At 40.5% G+C, this 13,486-nt stretch overlaps 1 long non-coding RNA gene across 1 annotated transcript in view; it reads right to left on the minus strand.

Annotated features, from left to right (window-relative positions):
* LOC136104331 (uncharacterized) overlaps positions 1-13,486 on the minus strand; it is a 500,900-nt gene that overhangs the window by 458,926 nt on the left and 28,488 nt on the right. The window lies entirely within an intron of this gene.

A 13,486-nucleotide genomic window follows, 5' to 3' on the forward strand; every position in this document is an offset into this window, starting at 1 on the left:
TCAGATAGGATTATTTCTCATTTTTTTTCTCTGAACAAAAGTAGAGAATAGTACAAGTATCCTCTTACAGGATGACATGGGTGGGATTTAGAAACACATATTGCTTAACGTCTTCATCTCAATGAACTGGCTGAGGAAAGTGAAACTATACATTTACTGCTACTGCTGTGTGTTGCAGAGGAATACATAAAGGACAGGCAGTCTTTCTGAATGCATGCCTTGGGGCATGAAACTCAAAGACCACAGCACAAATGGAAGAACAGAATGGAAATGGTGTTTTAGTAAATTTCCCTAGTTCCAGAAATCTCTTCATTTTATTCTCTTGGAAGTTTGGGAGAGAAACTATTAGTGTTGTTCAGACTTTGAAACTGGGAGTGGAGAGGGAAGAGGAAGAAACACAAAGTCAGTTTGTGATTCAGCAAATTAATGACTAACAGAATACTATACCCTCGACAGATGAGTCAACCAGATGATGACAGGAGAATGATGTCCTACTCAGACTCAAGCTGGAAGACACTGCTCAGGACTGGGACAAAGAATCATAGTGTGGACCATATTGATTATGATGTTCACTTTTAGAGTTTGGATAGCACCTGTTTCTAATAAGCAAGCACTAAACATTCTACACTAACTCCCTGTGGGACTGTAGGGAATCTTCCACCCCTCTCTCCTTGAGAAAAAATGTCTCTGAAAAAAAAAGCCTTACCAAATAATACCTGCATCCCTGAGAGCAGCTCTGAGTAAGGACTGATTTAGGTGATTTACAAAACCTTCAAATATTGGCTTTTCTCTGTTGTAATAAGACAAGAACACTTTTATGAACCTTGTCATGAGGGAACAGACACCACCATCACATTCCTCCCTCAGGGTTCCTTGCTGATTTCTGTTATGATGGGAGTGATTTTTTGTGAACTGGTGAAATTAAGATGCTGTGCTATCAGCCTAAAGAACATAGGCAGCATTAATGTCCTTTACACTCTCAAGCAGATAGATACACTTCTTAGAGTTCGCAGCTGAACTCAGTCCTATTCTATACACCCACCAAATTCTTAAACAAAAGTTGTGTTGCTTCAAAAGAAGTGTTGTCTTGTGACACCAATACATGGATTATAATTAACGAATGAAAATAAAAAGCTATTTTCAGCAGTTGCTACTAGCATGTTCACATGTCCAGTGTTTAATTAGGTTGTGCCATGGTTCTAATCTGACACTTGATTAACTGAAAATGGTACTTGTTTTTCTGTTGGAAAGATCAAAAAGCGTTCATGTGTGAAAAAAAGAACTTCATTATTTCACATGGCTTATTTGTACTCCTACTAATCTCAGGTCTTTGGCAGCCTGACCCAGTGTCAGCAACCCCAAGGGTAATTGTGTGTATTTCTCCTTTTTTTTTTTTTTTACTATGTCTGATAATTCTGCAACTCAAATTTTCTTTTTGCAAGGTAAATACCACTCCCAGGCATGCTGCAAATCTCATATTCTGGAACTGCACCTTTGTGCACTGACAGACACCATCTGGCCCTCACTGAATGGCCAGTTCAGCAACCTATGTACAGTGAATTTCACATGTCCTGTCTCTCAGAGTCTTTAATATTTCATTGTGGTTTTCCATTAACATAGAATTCAGACTGCAAGAGTTGCCCAAGGGAAACAAACACCCACAATTCTTGTTTTCAGGGCACTTTAAATCCTTCTGGTAGCTTTGAAAACCTTGGCCTTTGTAGTTACTCTTTCTCTGTACTTCCCACAACTGAGAGATGAAATCTTGCTCTGAGTCAGTGGAAGTTTTGCTATTGATTTCAGTGGTATCAAGATTTCACTCAAGAAATTCAACAGACAAGTTTAATGAAACATTGGCTAACTGACCACAGGTTTCTAACTGTGGTGCAGTATTTTCTACAGACACACAAACCACCCAAGGCAGTGAGGCCTCTGCCCGGGGGGTGTTCTTGGAGCTCTGCTAGCCTAGACAACTGCCCCTGTTCTAAGTGCTTATGATGCTCAAGTCCGTCTTCATCTGCTTTGCAAACAGAGGTCTGAACTGAGCACATCGCGCAAACAGACACACCTGGATGTGGAAATGGACCAACACACTGCCCAGTTTGCCCATTCCTTAGCCCCAGATTACCTTGTTTGCAGCGTTGCTTGTTCTGGCACCCCTTTGCGCACTTTCCCCTCCCTGTGCAATCTATGGCATGTATTTGGGATCCCACTCCAAAGTTGGATGCCTTCTTTCATAAACCAGAAAGCACCAAAATTTGCACATATTTGCATGTATATCGTCATGCATATACTTTTAAGAGATATGAAATATAGAAAATACTGCAATTGTTGAAGTAACTCATTATGCTTTATAAAGCCTTAGTGTTACACAGTTATTTTTTGCTACAAGCCCTGAGCTGCAAAACTTTTGGCAAAACCCTGTTTATTTGGTTGCTAAATGTTTAAAAGATGCTGCAACCACTAATCCGCGTTCCCGCTGGAGTCAGCAGCGCTGTGCCCTCTGCTGCACGTGTCCTCAGTGCCAGGGAGTGACTGTCACTGGCAGATGTTCTCAAAGATCAGGCACCCTGTACACCTGCTCTTCATTCTTATATTGGCGGGTACTTTCCTCTCTAAAGCCTTGATTAGAAGAGATGATCATCTACACATGGAGTCTCAATTATTCCCTGCCTTCATGACGATACAACGCGGTCAGGCTCAGGTGCCCAGGGCAAGCAGGCTGGCCCATGCACTTCATAGTACAAGTGCTCCTTCATGAAAGGGAAACTGAAATGCAGTTTTGCTGTGGGACAATTCAACCTTCTGACCTAACTACTGAGTGACAGGAGGACTTCTGGCCACCATGATCAGACAGGGTTTCATACACTGCCTGTTTGTTTTCTAGACAGACAGAATTTTGCACAAAGAGCACTGTTGAGAACAACTACAGAAGAGAGCTCTCTGGGTCTCCTCCTTATGGTTACTACCAAGCTAATAATTTTTTTCTCCCCTAATGAACTAGGAGACAACACCACAAAAACAAATCTCAGGTTTGTTTTCCTGCTTCTTAAAGATACCATCAATTGCCAATAGAATCATAGAATCACAGAATCATTTTGGTCGGAAAAGACCTTTAAGATCATTGACTCCAACCATTAACCCAATATGCCCAAGTCCACCTCTAAACCATGTCCCTAAGAACCTCATCTACATGTCTTTTAAACCCCTCCAGGGATGGTGACTCCACCACTTCCCTGGGCAGCCTGTTCCAATGCCTGACAATCCTTTCTGTGAAGAATTCTTTCCTAATATCCAATCTAAACCTTCCCTGGTGCAACTTGAGGCCATTTCTCCTTGTCCTGTCACTTGTCACTTGGGAGAAGAGACCAGCACCCTCCATGCTCCAACCTCCTTCCGGGTAGTTATAGAAAGCAATAAGGTCTCCCCTCAGCCTCCTTTTCTCCAGGCTGAAACCCCCCATTCCCTCAACCGCTGCTCATCAGACTCGTGCTCCAGGCCCCTCACCAGCTTTTTTGTCCTTCTGTCTTACTGTACTTTAGAATCTGGCCATTTACTTAGTATTTATTAACAAGAGATAGATATGGTTTTGAATCTACACTTGACAAAGTAACAGGCCAAGAGCTTCTGAAAATATCAGAAATGACTGAACCAGTTTAAAGAAAATAAGTACACCCTTGAGACAGTCCACCTGAAACTTTCCATTAAAACGTCTGGGAGTGTTCAGTACCTGGCAATTTCCAGCCAAATTGCCTGAACGAATTAGCAGCTGTGCTTTCACTGTGCATCTCAAACCCATAAAATCCATACAAAAACAGGCACTAAGACAATGAGTAAAAACAACATTAAGAATTGCACGAGGCAGAAAATCCCTTTAGAGCAGAGAATTTCTGCTATTTTGAGTAGCATTCAGAAAATCACAGGTTTTAACAAACTGAATGTGATGCACTGGAAAAAGTAATCAGCTAAAGCAATGTAGGAAAAATGTTTAGCATAGCTGCCTTTCACTTTCTGCCTGCCTGTATGAAGAAGAATGAGCATGGGGAAAGAGCACTTTGGAAGATGATGCATCAACCATCTGGAGATAAAAGATCCACAGCAACAGCCTTTAGGTCCATTTATCAGAAGTGTCTTGCACAATCTATAAAACAGAGGCAAACATTTCTTGTGGCAAAAAATGTCAGAGCCAAACAAGTACCAGCACCAAAGCTCACTGTGTCTAAGACAAATGCACCTTTACGCTTAGCAAGGACTGAATCACTGTCAGAAATATCTCATCTTCAACAAAATTCCTGGTTAGGGTTTTGAATGGGTGAGATAGCCGTTGTTACTTTACTTCCACAATTAGATGAGATAGTTTTATTCCCAGTTTCCTGTTTTGAAAAGTGCCCATTCCCCATCCTTCTCTTGGCATTAACTGAATAAATCTATGGTCTGTCATGTTAAACCTATTCCCATTGCAGCTTTTTTTAATCTTGTGCATCCAGGTCACCATACAGAATAGCACATTATTTTACCACATTCTGTATTGTTTTACATAGCTTACCTGACATTTAACAAAGTCAGCTTCAATTTTAAATGTATGAAGATGTCATTATTAATCAAAAACTTGTTTAGGCTTTACATCAAAGAAGAGGCTGAGTAAACTACAAATATGTTTTCTGTCATGTAATCTGGGACAATTCCAGTTCACTGCTTTTACCTTTCCAAATTGCCTGACATATCCTTAAATGCATTTTATAGCAAAGGGAAAATTTCACAGACACTAATACACTTAAATATTTATTCAGGTCACTCATCATTCTGCCACTCATTGAACAGTAAGTAGCAATAAAAACCACGACTTACATTATTCATTAGATATAAAAAAGGGAGTTGGGCTCATGAAGTAAACCATCTTGAGCTGCATCTCTGGTGCAGCGAGTTATCAAGCTACTTTCAGTTAAGCAGTTTTTTCCACTAACAGGTGGTTGTATATCAGACCTTCAGTTAAAAGATGTCATTCCTGAGTGCATACCAACACCCTGAATGACAGCCCTGGTTTCTACAAGCATCATTTCAAGCTTCCTCAAATTCAGAACGTGATTGTTTTATGCTACTTTCTTCTCAGTCTTGGAGGGAGCTTAATAAAAAAGTCAAAAGACTGTTCATACAATGGCCCAGATCACATGTCCCCCAATCTCTCATGCCACACCTAGGTTGTATTTTACCCTTAAAACAAGGCAGGGTTGTTATGCTGATGTTAGCCAAAAGCGCTGCTTTTGTTCTTTGTATTGAGTGTGTAAAGATCTTACCCTTCAGGAGTGGACACCAGGATGCATGATTAACCTCCAGTTTAATGAAGAAACTAAAGTCCCTCAAAAGTTCACTGCCTCAAACTCCAAGGAGAGTTCTCTATTGCAGCAGCAAAATGAAACACCTTTTTCTGTGGCTTGTGTTCAGCACTATGAGTGCAGCATTCGCACAGCAACTGACAGGAAGTGAAGGAGATGGCTTGAACATAAGCGCAAGGCAAATGTGCTAGAACAGTCATCTCCAGACAAGTTTGGCTCATGGTTTTATGTCACCATAATGATGATAAAAAACCAACATTATGAAAATTAAGCTATTTCCTGAACAGTTACAAAAGACATATCCAGTTGCCCTGAAAGACATTTGATGAATAGAACAATGTTCTTCAGCATTTCAAAGGTTAAAGTGATAACTTAAGCATGCACAAGCTAATTGCCTTGTGGAATGGGGACTAAGGGTTTTTTTACATCTTTGCAGAGATAGAAGAATTTCAAACATCCATCATATTTTTCTGCATTAGCCTCCCAGCTTCTCCCTTGAAATTCTGATAATAAATCACGGTACTTAAGGTTTCCAGAAGGATGAAATGGGAAGTAAATTATAATGCATCATTTGCCATTTTTGGAGCATCATCACACAGAGACATATAATACATCTGCAGGATTAGATCAACTTTGGTAAAGTCCCACCACATGGAAGCACTGTGCAAATCACTCTTGAAGAGCAAATTCACCTCCTAGTTTTTGCTTTTCAGAATGTTTCCAGTCGATGGCTCTCATGCTGTGAACTGCTGAGCTCTCTGCTAGCAAGAGAGAAGGAAGGCACACTGATATTATATTGGTCTCCAAATAAACAAAAGCTAAAACCACCACTGGCTACCATAAGGTTGGCCAATGCCAATGCATCACCTGTAACTGCATTTTTACTCTCACTCTTCCTGCACTTGGGAATGTCATTCTGCTCCACAAATGATGCCACTGAAGCCAGGGAACTCTGACAGTAAGGTACAAATCAACAAGAGCAGAAGGATTTGAACCTAATTCAACAGCTCCATAAACAATTATCAAAGTTCTGGGCAGAGCTTTGGTAGATGATTTTTTGTTTGCTTTTCTTAGCTTGGTCAAATAAATGACAAATTAATTGTTTGCATAACTGTTCCTATAGAGCAGACATGGTATTTCAGTTAACCTGACAAAAGGCACCATCTGGCCTGGAGGAACAATTTGTTTCATCGCAAGCATTATGAGAACAGTTGAGAGCAAATCCTAATTACTACACAAGGCAAGTCCAATTCAAGAACCGCTTCTCAAGACTTTATCAGATGTTAATTTAAAGTAAGGATGGCACACGTGGTGCACTTACTTGAATACCAATAATCCATGATGGTTTTCCAATTCAAAAGTATTGCACAGAACTCCTATTAGCTAAAGTCTAGGAATGAGTTTTACTAAAATTTTCAGATAGGATTATTTCCTGTGGGATTTTAATGTCATGTAGTAGGAGATTCTACAAAAGGAAACCTATCTTAATGCATGATCTTCTATGTTACCTTCGTTTCAAATGAGTACACTTTTTAGGTCTCAAAATTAAAAGCTCATTCAGCATTTCAAAGGCAGGTATCAGTGCAGAATTCCTCCACGAGCAGGTCCTGACATGCAGCCTCGGGCTGATACCGCTGTTGTAGGCAAAAGTGTCTTCACTTGGGGAATTTTTACTTGATTTTCTTTCTTGCCAATTAATATGATCACTTAATCACTGACTCAAGTACTGAGTCAAAAGATGATGTAAACAATTTAACTTATGGCATACAAATGACCGAAACACTAAAACTCTGTGCTCTGTGACAGATACACACCACAAAATGTATTGGCCTGCCTTGGTTTGTGCCACTTACACTATGGCATGTTGCTTCTTATTTGAGAAGAGGCAAACAGTGACAATATTTGAGAATTCCCTGAAATGAGGCTTTGAAAAACAAAAGGGTAACGTTACTGAACACACCACCGTTCCTGCCATTTCTTGAACAAAAACTGGTGAAACTACTGCTCGTCTCTCATCGTTGTCAGCAATTATTTACTGTATTTAATGCATGTCAAACATGGAGATTTCATGCAAATGTATACGCAGCACTTTACTTTCCCCTGCCAGTGGCTTTATTAAGCTATTCACATATCTTATACTTTAGCTAGCACTGTGTGCTAACAGACTTTTTCCTAAAATCGTATCTGCCATGTCCTTCAGGATTCTTTCCAATAATTTTCAAATGGGCATTAATATTCCTTCCTGCTGCACAGTTCTGCTATTTTAAGTGAGATTTTAACTTTATTCTCGGGATCAGTGTTCATAAGACAAAATCTCTTACAAAGTTTCCCTGTCAAATGATATGGAACTTAGTTTCCTTTCTTCTTACAGGTTTTTAAGATGTAGGCACTTACTCTGCAGTTCACACTGAACCTCTTTGCCTCAGAGAAATCAGACTTTAATAGCATGTGGTAGTCACACCTTTTATTTCATAATTCCTCTTGGTTCCAAACAGGATTGTCCCTTTGAGAAACAAGTGAGGTTTGCTTATGATAGAACACAGAGCAACTAAGTTCAGTCTAGATAAAGTAAAATGAGGTGGCAAAATGCAGGCTGAACACTCTGGAGAAAATGTTTAAGTTGACTGAAGTGTCATTTGAAGGTATTTTTAATTATCCCTTTCCTTGCCTACAACAAATGCAACATTAGCCCATCTAATGATGTGGGAGTGCTTCACGGGAACACAGGCCAAATGACAGTGCCCTTTGAACACCTGTTCTTTGGCGGGTCTCACAGAGATGCACTGAAGTCAGTGACTCTAGTTTTCCAGGATTCCCAAAAATCTGTATGGTAGCTCCCTCCTGTTTCTACAGTAATGCTCTGGTGTTGTGCACAACAGTGATGTGACTCCTTAATTACTGATCCAAAACCGAGTCAGCATACAAGACATAGAATACAGGGCCACAGAGCTTCTATTGCCAGCTTCGTAGCTGTGTGAAACCAAGGTATCTACCTGTATTTCACAGGCAGGTTGCTACACCATGGTGGGTTATTTCCTAGTTTATGCCTACAAAGGAGAACACACAAAACCTACTCTGAAACAACACCAAATTTCAACCAAAACTAAACATACTCCTCTTTGCTTTAGAAAATACAAGATTTTGGCATTTGTCAGGCTTGCACAAAAGAAAAGATGGTAAATCTGTAGAGGAGGAAGGTGGGTCACTTGGAATTCAGTCTGATCTGAAATGAGCGATGTTGACTCACACATACAAACATAAAAATAGAAAGATGAAGAGCTTAATCTGAAATTCCAAATGAAAATCCTGTAAATGATGAAACATTAGATACTGTTAAGCATTTTCTTTTCCATAGGTATCTGTATAAATGAAGATTTTTTCCAAAATCTGTCACTCTTTTCTAATGAAAAAAGACAGTGCTCTGTCCAAAATATTAAGACATATTCTTAGCGACTAAGATTACTAGCAGCATAGTGATATCCAGGTAGGTGGATAGCCACCCCACTGGCACTGGGAAGCCAGGGCGCCCGTTTCTTCCCATGGAGAGATGAGGCTCCTGAGGAGGCTCCTTAGAGCTGAGTGCAGCAAGGTGTCCCAGTTAAACCACAGCAAGACTCTTACTGAAGCTCTCCAAACACCAACATGTATAACATTGTTCCTTCCCTGTTTTTTCAGAGTTTTATAGGTTACAATTTTCCAACCCTATAATGATGAATAATATATCATCTGTGTTAATATCTAATTATGTTTTTTGACATTCCATTAGTCTGTGGTTGGTGCTTTCTGCAGCTGAATTGCAAATCCCTGTAAAGATTCCCCAGATTTCAAAAGCAATTTAAAAAAAAAATAATAATAATTTTACTTTAAAGGTAACTTGCTAAGATGAAAAATGTGCTTGTGGCCTTTTGTGTCCACAAAGATTTAAAAGCCTTTCTTTTTTACCCACCTTAATTCACAATTTAGACTGATTTTGCTGGTGGGATGGGGAAGGACAGCGATTCTGAGACTGCAATGAAAATAAGGCGAAATTGGAACAACTGAGCAGGAAAGAAATCTGAGGCAATCCATCTGGAATTCTTTTATTTCAGTCAACTTTATTAAGTTCTGCTTAGGGGAGAACATGGGTTTTCATTTGGTCCTGCAACCTCTCCCGTAAGCGCGGGCAGTGCAGAGCTGAGCGCAGGCAGAACACAGCCAGCAGCTGCTGGGTCGAGCAGACTCCCAAAGTCACTGAAATAGCCACAAGAACTCCTCTGCCATCCATAATATCAGAGTCCGAGATAGCCATGATTGCTGCTGATTTTCCTTATGCTTTACTAACAAAGGAAATAGGAGGTTCTGCCAGGGGTGACAATTATCTTACTGATCCTTCCCCTCTGTCAGCCTGCTGCGATACTACACTACTGCAGAGGAGCATTTGGAAAATACAGTGTACGGTGTGGTTGAGGAGATTGGTGGGAATCACCTGATGGTTTGCCTGCATGGGTACATAAAAATGTGTTTGTCTGAGACCAGAGGGAAACAAAAATCATGTTAGTAAAAAGCATACACAAGGAGATAAAGGCTGAAGCCTCATTCCTCCTGGAAAAATGGCTTTCCTCTAGAGCATTCCTAAAGCACAGAGATATTTATACCCTCAGCGATTTGTCAACTAGACTCAAAAAGTCCTGCAGAATTGCATTACCCCATACACAAAATTACTGTTCTGCAATAAGCCACTGTCATGATGTAACACACATATACGTATTCTGCCTCCTATTTTTATAGGAGACAAATTCCATGACAGTTTATTCTCTGGTTTACATAGAGGAAAGCCGATGTGAAAATATCCTTCCTCCCCATTTCTCCTCTTGGGAGCAGGACTCATAGCATAACATTATCTCATTGGAATTACCTTGTTATCAAAAGGTAGCTAATAATATAACCCTTTATAAAGTAACAAAGTTGATCTTTCAGCAATGTAAAGGATGGGGATGCTTGCCCTCTGCTCTAAAAATTTCGCTTGGCATTCCTCTGTGATCTTCTGTCTCTGATCTGTTTGGTAACAGTGTATAGTGGAGTTTTTTTTCCCCGACAGGGAATGCAGGTCATCAAAACGATGCAAGAGGCCAAACAAATACAATAAAAGGCTTAGACACTAAGACAAGATGTGTGCTCACAGTCCTCAAGGTTTGAGGCCATAGTTGTCACATGCACTGAAGTGAAAAGAAGTACAATGCCAGAAAATAAACCCCTAACTTTTGGTTTAGCATCTATTCATGCTTTGAAAACAGAAACTGCGAAGAGCTCCATTTTAGAGAGCAATCATGCTATAACTCTCCTCCTACTGACCTCTGAATGGAGGTGCTGAGAAATTCCATGCTTGAAAATGATGTAATTAGTAATAACGATAAAGAATCACCCTACAATTAGTACTTAAGAAAACCACTTGTCCTTGAGAGCTTTCAGTTAAAGACCGGAAAGAGACTAGAGTAAAAAATGATCCAAATCAGTAATATCATACATTGGAATAGAAATGGGATCTGCTTTTACATATGGAAAGAGTCAGGCAGGTCCTAAATTCTAACTGTAATTCCACTGTTTGACAAGACAACAGCAAAATAAAAGAGTAACACTGGAGAATATTCTGGGCCAAGAAATAACTGAGCAAGTATCAATTGATAAGCAACTTTTCAAGGAGAAAACATCTGTACAGCATTTGGAAACAAGATATAATACACTGTTAGTTCTAACAAAACTTCTTTGCCACGGCAAGGTTATTCCAGTAAGATAATATCAGATTCTTATGACACTATCTCCAGGTGACCTCAGTTTCCCACCTCTGAATCCTCACGCACTGGTTTGGCTCTGGCACCAGCAGGCACTGCTGCAGCTCTGGCTCAAAGAGAACACCGATCCAACCCCATCCCCAACAGAGACCTTCATCTCTGCCTTTTCTAACTCTAATCTCTCTCCTCTGGCCCTTACACCAACTTCTTACAGACCGAATTACTCACTGACTCCTATCTGCAATTCCTCTGTGGCTCTCCTCTGCCCACTTTATTTACTTTCAGTGATTTCCAAGCCTTTCTGGAACTGCTCTTTTATTGTTTTATACCATATGCTGTTGCTTCTTTGAAGACTATCTTCTGAGCAACTAATAAAGGCACAAGGCCATCCATCTTCCCATGGCCACTTTGTCCAAGATGCCTTTGAAAATAAAACTATAAGGTAAAAATCAGAGCAGTGCAGGAAGGGAATTCATCATCAGCACTGATAGGGGTGTTAATCCACCCTATTTCATTTTATAATACAGGCATATTCGGAAAGTACAGACTATCAGGCCCACCAGTTTTTGGTGCACTTGCAGCACATTTTCTTTGCATAGCGCTGCTTTTGGTTAATGCACTCTGCAGGCACAAGGTCCGTGTGCTCGCCCGAGTGACAAGCTCAGCACTGCCTGGCACATTCAAAATTCACAGATCGATGAGAGCTTGGGGCACTTCACATCTGAAGTGATTTCTGGCATGAGTGTTTCACAAACTGTGCTGAAACTTTTTAATAAAACAGCCAGAGTATTCACATAATTAAGCCTGATGTCACTTCCAGAAGGTTTCCAAGGCAGAGAGATTAGTTTTATAGCTGGCACTCATGCAGTGTTCCCAGCCTCATTCTCCCTTGTACAGGATGTATGTTTATACCTGTCCAGAAACTCACTGCTTGCTTTTAACCTAAATGCATTTTTCTTCTTCACCATTTTCCAAGTCTGTAAATCTGTTCATTACCTTATACAATTTATTGCCTTCCTTGAATATTGCATTGTTTAGGAGCTCCCAGTACTATCGCTGGTTTCAGATCTCATTTTAACACTTTACCTCCTGCTCAAAGCTTCAGCATCACTGCAGCCAAAACACAGAAACTGGGTCTTCATCCATGATGCATCACCCAACACTTCAGTCATCTTCCCTGGTTTAGAGATGATATTCCCTCCTAACCAACCATCTACTTCACAGCTGAAAACAGGCCCCCAGTGCTGAGCACCATGGTTCCTACCTCCAGGGATTCACATTTTGTCTCTAGCTTTTTATTCCCTCTTGAAAAGAAACACAAACAAAACAAAACAACAGCAAACAATCCACAACAAAACCCCCACACCCTTCACCTTATTACCTTTATTGGCAACACCATGCACCTTCAACTGTAAACATAAATCACTTAAGAAATAGAACTTTTGTTTTATTTTCTCAGAGAAAATTTCTCACGTTCCAGGAGATGAACTGCACGTAGTTTTGAAGGCTGTCACCTGTGACTCTCCCCTTTGACAGCACAGCCTGTTTCACACATTACACTTGCTGCTCAGCAGGGCTGATCGGGAGCAGTTTTCATTGTATTTCATGCAGCTAACAGAATCAGGCATGTTAGCAGGACCTGTGCATATATGGCTCACCAAACCCTAGTTTTTCAATTTCTATTCAGTTTATTTCTTAGATATTACTACTTGATTTTTGGAGCACAAGGGATGGTGACATAGAGAAGACAAAACAGCCTCCTGACCAGATTCCCACCATTTTTTGCACCTAGTGGAATAAACAAAAGCTACTTGGGTCACCTGAGGGCAAAATTATGAATCATTAAATTGTAATTGATCTGTCCTGATTTTCATCAACTGAGAGCTTTAACCTTAATAACCTTGAGGATACAAACTTCAGGGACTATGAAGTTCCCCAGCCAGGATCCCCGCACAACCTTGCTTACCTCCATGCCATTAACAGTGTTATAGTTTTCTCCTTCGTCCTACTCTTAGGAAATAAGTTGCCTCCAACCCAGCCATTGCTGGCCAACAGGGACCTGGTAGTGCCTTTTCTGCCCCTTCTTCAGGGCACAAGTGCAGACCAGACTCAGCACAACAAATAAGGGTTTGATGGGATGTACACCTCATAGAAGGAGCTGCCCAAAGTAACAGTTGTGAAATCCTAATCCTGCAATGATGTGCAGGACTGTACGGGTGGCAAAGGAGTGTCAGACAGACCCTTACGATGGGGGCCTTGAGCAGCAACTAACGCAGGAGGAAAGTTGCGTTTAAGTGCTCACCTGCAAGTGACTGATACACGGCTTCATTCACCAGTGGAAGTGTGAAATCAATTTCATATAAATTGGAACATACACACAAAAAT

Source organism: Patagioenas fasciata, chromosome 8 (assembly GCF_037038585.1).
Source record: "Patagioenas fasciata isolate bPatFas1 chromosome 8, bPatFas1.hap1, whole genome shotgun sequence".
In the NCBI taxonomy this organism is placed as follows: Eukaryota; Metazoa; Chordata; class Aves; order Columbiformes; family Columbidae; genus Patagioenas; species Patagioenas fasciata.